The 16,784-nt window shown below is 45.2% G+C and overlaps 1 long non-coding RNA gene across 3 annotated transcripts in view; it reads right to left on the reverse strand.

The window, feature by feature from the left end:
- Positions 1-9,975: 9,975 nt before the first annotated feature.
- Positions 9,976-16,784, reverse strand: part of LOC140105576 (uncharacterized) — a 33,417-nt gene continuing 26,608 nt past the window's right edge. The window contains exons 2-4 of one of the 3 annotated variants that reach the window (XR_011850590.1): positions 11,159-11,287; positions 10,783-11,055; positions 9,976-10,319 (exon numbers count right to left, since the gene is read on the reverse strand). This is a non-coding gene — a long non-coding RNA (uncharacterized lncRNA). Of the gene's footprint in view, positions 10,320-10,782; positions 11,056-11,158; positions 11,288-14,561; positions 14,579-16,784 lie in introns of those variants that run through there. The other 2 variants (XR_011850589.1, XR_011850588.1) reach the window with 2 other exon arrangements.

The following is a 16,784-nucleotide window of genomic DNA, read 5'->3' on the forward strand; positions in this document are numbered from 1 at the left end:
ACCCGTTAACGCTCAGCGTCCGATATATCGGACGCTGAGCTCAATGACTTAGCGCTCAGCGTCCGATATATCGGACGCTGAGCCCATGCCGGTTCAGCTCAAGATCTGAGCCGAACCGGCATCGGGAAACACGGGGTGCCGGCTGTGACTGATAGCCGGCACCCCAGTGTAACACCCGCGATCGGAGTTGACTCCGATCGCGGGTGCTTAACCCGTTAAATGCCGCGGTCAGCGCGACCGCAGCATCTAACATGCCTCTGGGGGGTCTTTCCCCCACGATCGCCCCCCCCCCCCGAACCTTTTTCGGGGGGCGCCGATCGTTGCTATAGCAACTCTGGGGTCCGATCTGGACCCCAGAGTTACTTGCTAGAATTGCCAGTAAGATGGCGTCTGTGACGTCATCTTACTGGCACAGTGCCAGCCTATGCAAGTGCATAGGCTGACACTGATAATACTCTGCAATACATCAGTATTGCAGAATATTATCATGAAGAAACAATCAGAGGATTTCTTGTTCATGTCCCATGGTATAAAAGTGAAAAAGTAAAAAAAAATTCAATAAATTTTTAAATTCAATAAAAAAATAAAGTAATTAATCACTAAAAATGCCCAAAACCCCCAAAACATATAAAGAGACATATAACTAAAAAAAAAGTCTAAATCATAACACAAACCCCACATATATAGTATCACCGCGTCCGTAACTACCCGTACAATAAAAGTAAATCATTATTGAACCCCCACGATAAACGCCATAAAAAAAAACTGCTATAAACCTTCCAAAAATTATGATTTTTAGCTATTCAATCCCACAAAAAATGCTATAAAATGCGATCAAAAAACCATATGTACTCAGACATGATACTGGTGCAAAGCACAACATGTCCCGCAAAAAATAAGCCATCAACCAGCTCCGTAGCCAAAAAAGTAACAATGTTATGCCACTTGGAAGACGGCATTACATAAATGATAGATTTTTCCCCACATTAGGGTTTTGTTTGACAAATTTAGTAAAACGTAAGAAAATATATTCAAGTCTGGTATCCCCGTAATCGTATCGACCCATAGAATAAAGATAACAGGATTATTAGTCTATACGGTGAACACCAAAAAAAAAAAGAGTAAAAAATCCAGTACAGAATTGATGCTTTTCTACTCCTGCCCTCAAAAAAAGTTCCTAAATTTTCAACAATAGGTGATAACAACCCCAAAATGGTAACAATGGAAAAAGCATCTCATCGCGCAAAAAAAATGGCATCACATGGCCCCAATAATGAAAAAGCGAAAATTTTATAGCCTTCAAAAGGGGCCAATGAGGTAACTAAAATCCTGGCAGCTGCAGGGCGCTCCTTCCCTTCTGCGTCTCGCTGTGCGCCCATAAAACATGTAACGGCCACATGTGGGGGGTCTTTGTACTCAGGAGAAATTGCAGAACAAATTGTATGGTGGGTTTTCTCTTTTTATATTTTGGAAATGTGTAAATTTTAGTGCTAAATGAACGTATAAGGGAACAATTTGACCATTCTAAATTTCACCGCCATTTTGATGTAATTACTATGAAGATCTCAAGGGGTTAACAATCTTCGTAAAAGCGGTTTCTGATAGCTTGAGGGGTGCAGATTTGAAAATGGGTTGGTTATATAGGGGGTTTTGATGCTAAATATGTAAAATTTCATTCAAAACTGTATTTATCCCCAAAATAGTCAATTCTGAAAATCCGGAAAAGCGATATTCTTTTTGTAAGCCGCGTGACATCAAAATAAATTATCCAGACATATCAAAAATTATGAAAATGTAAAGTAGACAAATGGGAAATGTTATTCAGCAACTTATTTAGGTGGTAAATCTATCTGCCTGGAAACGCAATGATTTTGAATTTCGAAAATGGCAAATTTTTCAAAAAATTTATCATATTTTCTTTTTTTTGTAAATAAACGCAAAACTTATCAGCCAAAATTTACCACTAAAATGAAGTACAACATGTGGGGAAAAAACAATCTCAGAATCGTTTTGATAAGTAACAGTGTTCAAAAGTTATAACCATATAAAGCGACGCAGGTCAGAATCCAAAAAATCGGGCTGAGCCTTAACCTGCAAAATGGCTGCGTCCTTAAGGGGTTAATAAGGGGAGGCAGCTAGACATTTCATTTGTGAGGGAAGGCTGATAGACATTTTATTTGTGAGGGGAGGCAGCTGGACATTTCAATTGTAAGGGGAAGCTGCTACTGGACATTTCATTAGTGAGGGAGGCTGCTGCTTGACACTTCATTAGTGAGGGGAGGCTGCTGAATATTTCATTTGTGAGGGGTGGCTACTGTCATTTCATTACTGAGGGGAGGCTACTGACATTTCATTAATAAGAGGAGGCTGCTGTATATTGCATTAGTGAGGGCAGGCTGCTGGATATTTCATTAAGAGGAGGCTGCTGCATATTTCATTAAGAGGAGGCTGCTGGATATTTCATTAAGAGGAGGCTGCTGGATAGTTCAAGAAGAGGAGGCTGCTGGATAGTTCAAGAAGAGGAGGCTGCTGGATATTTCATGAAGAGGAGGATGCTGGATATTTCTATATTGAGGGGAGGCTGCTGGACATTTCTATAGTGAGGAGAGGCTGCTGAACATTTCATTAGTGAGGGGTGGCTGCTGGACATTTCATTAGTGAGGGGAGGCTGCTGAACATTTCATTAGTGAGGGGAGGCTGCTGGACATTTCATTTGTGGGGGCAGGCTGCTGGATATTTCATGAAGTGGAGGCTGCTGGGCATTTCATTAATAGGAGGAGGCTGCTGGACATTTCATTAGTGAAGACAGGCTGCTGGATATTTCATTAAGAGGAGGCTGCTGTATATTTCATTAAGAGGAGGCTGCTAGATATTTCTATATTGAGGGAAGGCTGCTGAACATTTCATTAGTGAGGGGAGGCTGCTGGACATTTCATTAGTGAGGGGAGGCTGCTGGACATTTCATTAGTGAGGGGAGGCTGCTGGACATTTCATTAGTGAGGGGAGGCTGCTGAACATTTCATTAGTGAGGGGAGGCTGCTAGACATTTCATTAGTGAGGGGAGGCTGCTGGAAATCTCTATAGTGAGGAGAGGCTGCTGAACATTTCATAAGTGAGGGGAGGCTGCTGGACATTTCATTAGTAAGGGGAGGCTGCTGGACATTTCATTAGTAAGGGGAGGCTGCTGGACATTTCATTAGTAAGGGGAGGCTGCTGGACATTTCATTAGTAAGGGGAGGCTGCTGGACATTCATTAGTGAGGGGAGGCTTCTGGACATTTCATTAGTGAGAGGAGGCTGCTGGACAGTATCTTAGAACCTCCATGAAGCTGCCGCATGACAAGAGTTGTGACCCTGCTACATCATTAAGACAGGCCCCGCCCTTATCAATTACACCCCCGTCTGTTATCTCCAAAGACACCGGGGGGAATGTATCACAGGGCACTTGACTGGTGTCCTGTTTTGCATCCAATTTATCATATACTTTTCAGTGAAATTTACTATTTTACAGCACCTGAAAGTTGTAGAAAAACCTGCAGAATCTGCAGCATAATGCAGCAAATTTGTGCCTTTTCTCATGTCCAGGAAACCGTCAGCAGTCAGTGATGGGGTCACTAAGTGCAACCAACATTTAACAACACTGCAATGTCCAGTGACCCCCGAACCCGCTGATAGGTTCCCTTTAAATGTGGGATCAGTAAGTATGCAGCGCCCCTCCCCCTGGCTGCTGACTGTTTCCTGCCTATGACCATGGAGCTACTGGTGCTGTACTCATCAATAATAATGTATTATGTATATGTTCATATGATTGATAACAGGTTATTATGTCATTATATTCCTATTGTTATGTCATTGCATTATGTCATATTCATATTTTTGGAATAAATGGAAACTTTTTGTATTTCTTGTGTTTTGTATTTTTGCTGTCAGTGTTGGGTGGAGAGAAGGAGGTGGATCCTACTCCTCCTGGTGGAGAGATCCTGGAGGTGCGGCAGGTACACCAGTCCATACAGTGTTATATGCCTCACCGTTTAACCTGTAGAGGGGGCTCATGAGCTGTGTACTGTCTATAGCCTCTGTAAACACACAGACTACAGGCGGCTCTGGAGCTCCCTCTTGTGTTGGCTGCGGGCAAGGAAGAATGTATCATATAACGCATTGTCTAATGGAGCTCATCCTGCAATAATTATGTTCATTGTTCACTCTGTATGTGACGGTACCTTACATGTTACCCCACTCTATATGTGACGGTATTTCATATGTTACTGTACTCTATATGTTACGGACAGGGCCGGCGTCAGCACCCGGCTGACCTGGGCAAGTGCCGGGGCCCCAGAGCTCCAAAGGGGCCCACCGTGACGATCGAGCAGAAACAGTGGCGTAACAAAAATAGCTGTATTACATGCTCCCGGGCCCGTCCCACTACTTCCCCTGATTGCAGGCTTCATAGGAGGTGGGCGGAGAGGTAGTGGGAGGGCCCCGGGGGCAAAGTATAATTCCATGCACTCTCAGCCCCTCCCTTTACCTCTCCTGACTGCTCCTGAAGGAGCTTGGCCTGCCCTGCCCACCTCACATGTGGCATGGCGCATCGCGCGCCTCTCATCTGGCCCGGCCCACGCACCTCGAGTCCTGCCTGCCCAGCGCGCCTCGCTTCCAGCCTGGCCTGGGCGTCTCTCGTCTGGCCCGGCCTTCGCGTCTCTCGTCCGGTCTGCGCGGCTTACGTCGGGCCCGTCCTGTGCGCGTCATGTCTGGCCTTACCCGGTCCGCGTGCCTGTCCACCTTCTCCTATGCTGTCTCCTTCCTGACCCTGCCACCACATCCAGCTGGGGTGAGTATTGCTACATATGTAAATGTGTATCTATGTGTTTGTGTGTGTATATAAGCTGTATATATGTTTATGTGTATAGCTGCTGTATATCTGTGTGTATAGCTTCTGTATATCTGTGTGAATAGCTTCTGTATATCTGTGTGTATAGCTTCTGTATATATGTTTGTGTGTGTATATAAGCTGTATATGTGTTTGTGTGTATAGCTGCTGTATAACTGTTTATGTGTATAGCTGCTGTATATCTGTTTATGTGTATAGCTTCTGTATATATGTTTGTGTGTGTATAGCTTCTGTATTTGTGTGTGTATAGCTTCTGTATATATGTTTGTGTGTATAGCTTCTGTATATATGTTTGTGTGTATAGCTTCTGTATATATGTTTGTGTGTATAGCTGCTGTATATATGTTTGTGTGTATAGCTGCTGTATATATGTTTATGTGTATAGCTTCTGTATATATGTTTGTGTGTATAGCTTCTGTATATATGTTTGTGTGTATAGCTGCTGTATATATGTTTGTGTGTATAGCTGCTGTATATATGTTTGTGTGTATAGCTGCTGTATATATGTTTGTGTGTATAGCTGCTGTATATATGTTTATGTGTATAGCTTCTGTATATGTGTTTATGTGTATAGCTTCTGTATATGTGTTTATGTGTATAGCTTCTGTATATGTGTTTATGTGTATAGCTTCTGTATATGTGTTTATGTGTATAGCTTCTGTATATGTGTTTATGTGTATAGCTTCTGTATATGTGTTTATGTGTATAGCTTCTGTATATGTGTTTATGTGTATAGCTTCTGTATATGTGTTTATGTGTATAGCTTCTGTATATCTGTTTATGTGTATAGCTTCTGTATATCTGTTTATGTGTATAGCTTCTGTATATCTGTTTATGTGTATAGCTGCTGTATATCTGTTTATGTGTATAGCTGCTGTATATCTGTGCGTATGTGTTATGTATATATGCTGTATATCTATGCTCTATATACTGGATGCGTGTGTGTATATATGCTGTATATTCATGCGTGTTTATGTTGTTTATACTGTATGCATGTGTATATTGTTTATACTGGATGCGTGTTTGTATGCTGTATATATTGGATGTGTGCGTATATATGCTGTACATACTGGATACGTGTGTATGTATGTTGTATATGTTGTAAATTTGTTGTGTATATACTGTATGTGTGTAAAAATGATTGTGATAGTGTAAAAACATGCATGTGTTTTTAATGGTCTGCTATGGAGCCCAGCCTCTGCCCCTGATCAGAAAATGTAATTACATCAGCAACGGCATCCTTGTTGCCTATGTAATTGAAATATCTGATTTTGTCTGAGCTCAGGTGGCAGGCTCATGCCGCCACATGAGTTCACTGTTAAGGGGCCCACTGAGGCTCTATCGCCCAGGGGCCCACTGAAACCTGGAGCCGGCACTGGTTACGGGACCTTATAAGTTACTGCACTCTATATGTGATGGGACCTTATATGTTACTGCACTCTATATGTTACGGGACCTTATAAGTTACTGCACTCTATATGTGATGGGACCTTATATGTTACTGCACTCTATATGTGACTGTTCTTTATATGTTACCGCACTCTATATGTGACAGTACCTCATATGTTACTGCACTCTATATGTGACAGAACCTTATATGTTAATGCACTCTATATGTGACAGAACCTTATATGTTAATGCACTCTATATGTGACGGACCTTATATGTTAATGCACTCTATATGTGACAGAACCTTATATGTTAATGCACTCTATATGTGACAGAACCTTATATGTTAATGCACTCTATATGTGACAGAACCTTATATGTTAATGCACTCTATATGTGACAGAACCTTATATGTTAATGCACTCTATATGTGATGGAACCTTATATGTTACTGCACTCTATATGTGATGGTGCCTTATATGTTACTGAACTCTATATGTGACGGGACCTTATATGTTACTGCACTCTATATGTGACGGGACCTTATATGTTACTGCACTCAATGGGGTTCATTTACTAAGGGCCCGATTCGCGTATTCCCGACGTGTTAACCGAATATTTCCGATTTGCGCTGATTTCCCCTGAATCGCCCCAGGTTTTGGCGCACGCGATCGGATTGTGGCGCATCGGCGCTGGCATGCACGCGATGGAAATCGGGGGCGTGGCCGAACAAAAACCCGACGGATTCGGAAAAACCGCCGCATTTTTAAAAAAATATATGTCGCGGAGCTTGCACTTACCTTCACTCAGCCCGGCTCGGTGTATTCAAGTGCACTCCGGGGAACTTCAGCGCAGCAGCGCCACCTGGTGTACGGCGGAGGAAATGCCTTCATGAATCCCGGCCGGACCCGAATCCACTGCATAGAACGCGCCGCTGGATCGCGAATGGACCGGGTGAGTAAATCTGCCCCAATATGTGACTGTACCTTATATGTTACTGCACTCTATATGTAACGGGACCTTATAAGGTACTGTCACATATAGAGTGCAGTAACATATAAGGTCCCGTCACATATAGAGTGCAGTAACATATAAGGTCCCGTCACATATAGAGTGCAGTAACATATAAGGTCCTGTCACATATAGAGCGTGGTAACATTTAAGGTCCCCTCACATATGGAGTGCAGTAACATACACTCACCGGCCACTTTATTAGGTAAACCATGCTAGTAACGGGTTGGACCCCCTTTTGCCTTCAGAACTGCCTCAATTCTTCGTGGCATAGATACAACAAGGTGCTGGAAGCTCCTCAGAGATTTTGCTCCATATTGACATGATGGCATCACACAGTTGCCGCAGATTTGTCGGCTGCACATCCATGATGCGAATCTCCCGTTCCACCACATCCCAAAGATGCTCTATTGGATTGAGATCTGGTGACTGTGGAGGCCATTTGAGTCCAGTGACCTCATTGTCATGTTCAAGAAACCAGTCTGAGATGATTCCAGCTTTATGACATGGCGCATTATCCTGCTGAAAGTAGCCATCAGATGTTACAGGGTACATTGTGGTCATAAAGGGATGGACATGGTCAGCAACAATACTCAGGTAGGCTGTGGCGTTGTAACGATGCTCAATTGGTACCAAGGGGCCCAAAGAGTGCCAAGAAAATATTCCCCACACCATGACACCACCACCACCAGTCTGATCCATGCTTTCATGTTGTTGACGCCAAATTCTGACCCTACCATCCGAATGTTGCAGCAGAAATCGAGACTCATCAGACCAGGCAACGTTTTTCCAATCTTCTACTGTGCAATTTCGATGAGCTTGTGCAAATTGTAGCCTCAGTTTCCTGTTCTTAACTGAAAGGAGTGGCACCTGGTGTGGTCTCCTGCTGCTGTAGCCCATCTGCCTCAAAGTTCGACGTACTGTGCATTCAGAGATGCTCTTCTGCCTACCTTGGTTGTAACAGGTGGCGATTTGAGTCACTGTTGCCTTTCTATCAGCTCGAACCAGTCTGCCCATTCTCCTCTGACCTCTGGCATCAACAAGGCATTTCCGCCCACAGAACTGCCGCTCACTTTCTGAAATACTCAGACCAGCCCTTCTGGCACCAACAACCATGCCACGTTCAAAGGCATCAAATCACCTTTCTTCCCCATACTGATGCTCGGTTTGAACTGCAGGAGATTGTCTTGACCATGTCTACATGCCTAAATGCACTGAGTTGCCGCCATGTGATTGACTGATAAGAAATTAAGTGTTAACGAGCAGTTGGACAGGTGTACATAATAAAGTGTCCAGTGAGTGTATAAAGAACAGTCACATATAGAGGGCAGTAACATATAAGGTCCCGTCACATATAGAGCGCAGTAACATATAAGGTCCTGTCACATATACAGTGCAGTAACATATAAGGTCCCGTCACATATAGAGTGCAGTAACATATAAGGTCCCGTCACATATAGAGTGCAGTAACATATAAGGTCCTGTCACATATACAGTGCAGTAACATATAAGGTTCCGTCACATATAGAGTGTGGTAACATTTAAGGTCCCGTCACATATAGAGTGCAGTAACTTATAAGGTACTGTCACATTTAGAATGCAGTAACATATAGGTTACTGCACTCTATATGTGACAAGACCTTATATGTTACTGCACTTTAAAGGGCACCTGTCATCAGGTCTGTGTCACTAGTCCTGTCACTACTAACTGTTGGAGCAGCTCACAAGGATCTTATTACAACCTTTATCTAGTCATTTTATACATGAATCATTGTAAAATAATCTATTCTTTATTATGTAAATGAGGCTGGTCTCATGGTCAGAGGCAGTGATGTCACTCTTGTTCCCCCTCTCCTCTCCTCCCCCTGCTCATGTCTGTGTGTAATGTATAGTAAAGCATTGCTGGTGTCTGTGCTGCATCTCCTGGCATGCTGCATCCTCCTAATACACAGAGACACAGACATCAGCTACACAAGTGTCTGACATGTTCTGCTATAACATGTGAGAGACACAGATATCAGCTACACAAGTGCCTGACATGTGCTGCTACATCATGGCTGCCTGGAGCTGTTGTATCTCTCCTATACACACACAGGCTGCTGGGGGCGCCAGCACCAGGAAGCACATGGAGGAGCCATTACACCATTATACCTCACATCATTACACAGGCTGTCAGTCATGTGTATAGGAGTATCTCATACACACACAGGCTGCAGGGGGCGTGGCCAGCAGCAAGCACATGGAGCAGCCATCACACCATTATACAGGCTGTCAGTCATGCACTGGGGGTGTGGCTGTGCCGCCCACTCATGAATAAGCTGGACAGCTTGAATATGCTAATGACTCATTGGACATCTCATAGGTCATTTGCATACAGCTTTAGGACCTCATTGCTTAAGTTTACAGGCATGTAGAGGGACAATGAAGGGACAGAGGCAATGCTCTCTATGGCATTTTATGAAAATATATTTAGATTAGGGTTACTGCACTCTATATGTGATGGTACCTTACATTTTACTGCACTCTATATGTTACGGGACCTTATAGACTGTGGGCAGGAAACATCATCAAACATTTATAAAAACGAAGGCACTTTAAGATATACAAATCACATATTATTGCATGAATAACCAAACCTTTAAGGCAGACTTTTCCCGAATAAAAGGGAGAAAGACAACATGTTGGGTGATAAAGGCCGCAGCTATTTTAATTTCTCTTAAATCAAATCTTTACAACCGTGAATAAAACAACATAAAGACACATTTAACGTAGTCCTTCTGCCTGAAGCGGACGGCCCGGATCGACTCCCACTCGCCACTGTGAACTTCCAGGTGATGATCTCCCCTTAAACCGCCACTAGGAGCACAGTATACCCCTATACTGAGCTCAGGCCTCCACCCAACAAGAATAACGCTTGTTCCACACCATCCTGAATTCCTGAAAGAAAAATGTCCAGTCCTATGTCATTCAAATGTGCCCCGTCTTGCCGCAAGGGGGACCTGTTGTTACCTTCTAATTCCCTATGCCCGCACCTAGAAATGAAACAAAGACAAGAGAAAATTACTGCAACAAATCCGGACGAATATACTTAGAAAAACAAGAGGAATGCCTGCGCCCTATATGCATTACGTCAGAGTCCGGGAGACTGGCCCTGGCTGCCTCTGTCGCTGCGCCTATGCGAAAGTAGTGAGTTCCATACTCAGAGGGGTTAACCCCCACTGCCACCAAACATTTCTTAAAAACCGAACAAAACTGAAAACGTGTGAGAGGAGACCCATCCTCGTGGACCAGAAATTGATCACCCGGGAATGGAGATTGAACCCATCTATTAGCTAATGAGACCGGGCACATTGAGCAAGAAACAAACCCACACACCTTTACCATACAGGTCAGTCTTAGAGCGACGTATCTTAATTCGAACAGAATCACCTCCGACTATAACATCCCCTTTAAGAATAACCCCAGACCGCGAAGCGGACAAGGGGAGGAGCTCACCTATATGGAACGCTCCAAAGAACGCCAAGCTAAAAGCCAACGAAAATAACAGAGACTCGTGAGGAGAGAAACAGACCACCGAGCACGCACCACCTAGTGAGTGGAGAAGGGAGAAAGAAATAGGACGGCGAGAATCCGGGGGTGCAGCCTCCCTCCTCCAACCCTTGGAGGAACCCAAAATTCTTTGTGACGTCATGCCATCCCAAGAGACGGAAGTGAAAAGCCACACCCGAGAGCCGCTTCTGTGCAACAGACCCAGACACACCAGAAGACCTAAGAGAAGATAAATAAGAATGGGTGACCGCCAATCTAACCGAAGCACAATATTTCACAGGCTTTTCTGCTGACATTGAACACCAAGCTTCCCACGCCTTACCATACTGTCTCCAGGTGGCAGGAGCCACAGAAGATCAAACCAAAGCCATTAGCTGCTGGTCATGTTCCACAGACATGGCGGGCACTCCCGACCCTCCAGGGCCGCTGCAGGGTGTAGATTCCGAAACTCCTGCCAACAGAAGCGAGACAAAGCATCCGCCATTAAATTGCAAAAACCCGGAACATGCTGTGCCCTTACCGAAATGTTGTGCTCCAAACATCTAAAAACGAAATGCCGAAGTATAGACAATACTGGTAAAAAAGAAGAAGTAAGCTTATTCATACAATAAACCACAGCCATATTATCACAAAAGAAACAAATGCACCGGTTAGACAGCTCAGCCCCCCATAAATCAAGGCAAACCACGATGGGAAACAGCTCCAAAAATGTAATGTTACCAATCAAAGAAGAGCCAGCCCAGGCAGCAGGCCAAGCGGACGCACACCACTCAGACCCAAAAATTGCCCCAAAACCACAACTACCCGCAGCATCCGAGAAAAGGGACAACTCGGAATTACTGACTTCAGCTGACAACCAACAAGTACGGCCATTATACTGACTGAGAAACTGCTGTCACACTCGCAAATCGCACTTAAGCTGAGAAGTAACGCGTATATGTTGATCGGGTCTGAATGCCCCCCTGGTTGCCAGGGAAAGACGCCTTGAAAAAAAAACACGTGATCCTGCAAGCAAACATCAGTAAACCAAGAAGAGACTGCATTTGATGCAATGTTACCTTCTTGGCAGAGATAAATCCGACCAACATCGACCTTAGTTTGTCCAACTTATCCAGAGGCAAACGAAAGACCATCTCCACAGAATCCAATTCTACACCCAAAAAATGTAATAGTCGTCTGAGGACCCTCCGTCTTTTCCGCTGACAATGGAACCCCAAACAAGAAACTGAAATGTTTTTTTACAAGAAAGAACAGAACAGACTGGAAGGCGGGCCAATAAACAAAAAATCATCTAAATAATGAATAATGGAATTACAACCTGTCTCATAACGCGTTGACCATTCCAAGAAAGAACTAAACATTTCAAAGTACCTACAAGAAATGGAACACCCCATCGGAAGACAAGTGTCATAATAAAACTAACCATCAACACAACAACCCAGAAGGTGATAACAGTCCGGGTGAATAGGGAGAAGGCGGAACGCAGATTCAATGTCTGACTTAGCCATAAGGGCGCCCTGGCCCGCCTTGCGAAGCAATACAACTGCCCAGTCAAATGATACATACGACACTAGCGATTCCTCATGGGAGATGCCCATGACAGAATAACCTTTTGGAAAAGAAAGATGGTGAATGAGCCTATATTTATCTTGTTCCTTCTTGGGAATAACCCCGAGCGGGGAAACCCTTAAGTTACTAAAAGGAGGGGAACGAAAAGGACCTACTATCCTACCCAAAGAAACTTCCTTACCAATCTTCTCCCTTAACACTTCGGGGAGCTCCCTGGCAGAACACAAATTATCAGAGAATGAACCTTCCCTGGACAACTGAAAGGGAATAAAGAAACCATAACTAAAGCCAAAATGAAGCACCTCCGCATCTTGCCTATTGTGGTACATGGCGAGCCACGGCTCCATCGCGGCCACGCTCAGGCAGGCTGTTTTCCAGAGGACCTGGAACACCGCAATGAGGGGTGAGAGCCCCCACATGACGAGCATTCATGCTTATATTTACAGAGGCTGAAGAATCTACAATGCCATTCATTAAACAACCAACACGCCCCGGGGCGCTTGATGGCCACCATCCCCGAGGCTCCAGCCCCAGACATGGTGGCCACAGACTGAAAGGAAGGCTTTTGTGATACCATCAACCTAAGCCATAGATTAGAAGCTTTTACCCCCCAACCCATATCCGGATTCAGAGATAACCTCCTACGGAAATCCTCATCATACCGCCACCATGCGGAAACCCCATGCCACTTATAGGAAGAATAAACCACATACATATAAGAAAATATCTCCGAACACCGCTAAGGACACCACCGCATAACTCCCCCAAGAACCATAAAGGCCTGAAGTCAATTATTAATCGTCTTAGCTACCTTCAAACCCTTATACTGAGAATGCTCTGACCACACTCTTGTCTCCTTATCAATTGTATGGAGGTCTACTGACACCAATGACCATATATCAACATATCTTCTCCTTAACTTCCCTATCTAAATGAGATCCCAAGGGGATCTGAGTCTTTATGAACGCCCGGGGGAGGGAGGGAGACAGGAGAGGGAGAAAGCAGGCACTGGAGACGGTGCCGCTGAATCAGGGAATTTATTCAACAATTGCTTCAATGACAATAAAATCTCAGACCCCACATTATTCCCTTGCTCTCCAGTAACCCAAGCATTGGTAAACGTAAACTCACCAGCCGCTGCACCAGGAGGAACCGCTGGCGACGCATTCACTGCTGGGACCACCGTAGCTAAAACCAGGCCGCCGCCCCTGGAAGACCTACTGCGGCCCCGCTTTTTGCCGTACACGGCCACGTCTACCAGGCACCGCCGATGCAATCGATGAACCATCCGAGGATGACGGGGAACGCCATCTAGACGACTTGAACCTTCTTGACCGAGACGAGGACTTTGAACCCCTGCTCTCATGTCCATGGTAATACACCGCAGAGCCACGGCATGTGCGCCTGTGGGCATCCCGGACGGGCGAGGATGACGAAGACCTGTTGCCCCTCCCTCCCGCGGCTGGTAATACTGATACTGGCTGACATTCCAGGGGCATAGGAAGTGAAGGAAATGGTATTTTAAAAGGCTCTCCAATCCCAGCTTGGGGAGGGGGAGTAGCCCCTATTAATGATGGCGAGGGAGGAACCGTCACCTGCCCAGGATTAGCCTGTGGTAGTGACTCCTCTGGTAGAGCTACAGCCTGCAAAGGGGCAGATGGGGGCATATCCTGTGACACAGAGGAAGTATCCTCTGAAGAAGAAGAGCTATGATGACCAACCAGGCAGCCCCACGTGGGAGACGCTGGAAGACGCCGCTACAGGAAGGGAGGAGGCGCTTGCTGCACCGAGCAGCTGAAATAATGATTGCCCGGAAGTAGAACTCCTGAGCTGAACAGGGGGCGGGGCTGTAACCCGATGCGCTGACTCCGCCTCCCGGAGTCTGCTCACAGCTGACACTGCTGCTAATGATTCAGGTGCCGCCGACCGCGCACGAACATTCCTCCCACCACCCCGAGTTGCGGGTAAGCCTGTCAGGTGGCCGCGACACCCTACCCGAGCAAAGGCTTAACCCAGCAGCCGTAACTGGTGAGTTCATCCCAGGGGGAGAAAAAACCCTCCAGTACCCTCCTGTTGTATGCGGGCTCTAAAAGCCGCTAACAGTTGGTTGCCCATCACAAATACCTGGCAAGGAACCAGGACACAAACACCCTCACCTATCACTGCTTCAGGCGCGGGAAGAGGCCTAAGGAAAGGGGTGGGGAGTTATAAAAGGGAAGGAGAAGGGGGAGGAGCGGGGGGCGGAGGAGTGCAAGCACCCCCCCTTAACCCCTTACCGACATGTGACGTAATAGTACGTCACATGTCGGGTCCCGGTACATGGAGAGGGCTCGTGGGCCGAGCCCTCTCCATAGCCGGTAAGTCTTTGCTGCATATTCCTATGCCCATCCACATTATCCTTACTTAAGATGGCGGCATCAGTAGCGAGTTGTACTGATGCGCATGCGTGACATGCGCAATAGAGGATCTGCACGCCACTACCTCTTACTGACATGCGCACTAGCGTCTGTAGGACGCGGCTAGCGTTTTGTCTATGAACAACATGGCCAGGAGGAGGTTCCCTTACAGGTGACTTATTACACTATGGGCCACATTTATCACTTTTGTGCGCCTAAGTGTAGTAGTTGCGCCTAAATTCTGGCGCACTGTTTCGCCAGAATTATCACAAGCTACAACCATCTGTGATAAGTATATTTTCTGCCTCTTATTAATCACTTTACTTTAACACAGTTTAGGCGCAATTTTGGCGCAGTTAAGGCGCAATGTTAGATTTGGGCACTTACATCTGATCCTGCTACAAGCTCCTCTCTGCTTCTCCCACAGCTGAGCATGAAGATAACACTCACAGCAGCACCCAGGTGTGTGACACCCAGCACCCAGTGACCTCCTCAGCAGTGGCTTCTCCTGGAGGGGACCCCCCAGTGCTGGTCTCCTGCTGCACCCCTGTAATTCTGCACAATATCCCCCTCAGACACTGTGCAGAATTACATGGGGGACACTTGTTTGTAGTATCTGCAAACTTCTGCAAACTTGTGCAAAGTTCTCTTGCTCTTGCTGTGAGCTCAGGATTCTGTTGAATGTTTTGTAAATAGAAGGTGATGAACTGTAAATAGAGTCTGCAGCTCCTGTCTGCAGTGTATCTAATGTATCTATTATATCAGTGATGGCCAACCTATGACACGCGTGTCAGCGCTGACACGCATAGCCATTTTCAGTGACACGCGGCCGCCGGAGAGTTAAGTTTCATCTTCTGCTCCTACACGGCCAGGTGCAGTAGCCGGGAGGCTGAGAGATTGTCCAGCACATTGTAAGGAAAATCCTTATATACTGCCATACTGTAGTACATGGTAGGATCAATCACACAACCTAGGATTAAAGTACCCTAGAAGTTAAATAATTATACATATTTGTTATTTAAACTATAAATACCACAAAATTATGTTTTTTTTTGTCAAGGTGACACACCACCCGAGTTATGCTGGGTTTTTTGGCAAATTTTGACACACCAAGCTCAAAAGGTTGCACTGATCACTGTATTATATGTTCTGGCTGGCTGAGCTTTGCTGCTAGAAATGAGCTGTTCTGCAAAGGGGCTCAGTGCTTTCTTCTCACATAACGCCACCATCGGGCTGGAGTGTTTTTGCGCCCGTTTTTGCGCCTAAATGAAAACCTTGCAAGTGATGAATATCATTAGGCGCAGCAAAACATCTGGATTGGTAAGATAGATGAGGGAAAGCTGGTTATTTTTGCTGCGTGGCTAGTTTGGCGTTTAATCGCAAAAATGGCACAAAAACGGTGCGCCTGAATGAAAAGGCGCAAAAACAACAGAAAAAAACGAGTGATACATGTGGCCCATCATGTTCAATAAATATGCTGTTTTCTTTAGGGAAATGTTTAAGGGGTTTTCCCATCTGGGCACTTACATTTATTTTAATTCATTTTCCATATGCAAACATTCTGATTGGATGTTATTAAAAAAAACGTTCTTGTGTGAAGATAATTTCTCATAAATGTTGCCATGTTGTCCCTTAGAAACTAGATAGCTTCCTTGGATACGACCACCTCACATTATGGCAGCGGTGGCCAGACATGCGCTACTGAGCCCTGCCTAACCACCTGGATTCAGCGATCCTTACCACAGGGCGGCTGAAGGATATGCAGTAACTGCCGTACATTTCATATACAAAAACTTTTTGTTACTTTGTGAAATCACTCCAGCAGAGGTGGCCGTATCCAAGGACACAGACTAGTTTCTAAGGGACCATATGGCAACATTTATGAGCGATTATCTTCACACAGTTTTTTTTTAATAAGATCTAATTGAAGAAATGTATATATATGGCAGATTAATAAAATTGAATGTAAATGCCAAAACGAGA

This window comes from Engystomops pustulosus, chromosome 11 (assembly GCF_040894005.1).
Source record: "Engystomops pustulosus chromosome 11, aEngPut4.maternal, whole genome shotgun sequence".
Taxonomy (NCBI): Eukaryota; Metazoa; Chordata; class Amphibia; order Anura; family Leptodactylidae; genus Engystomops; species Engystomops pustulosus.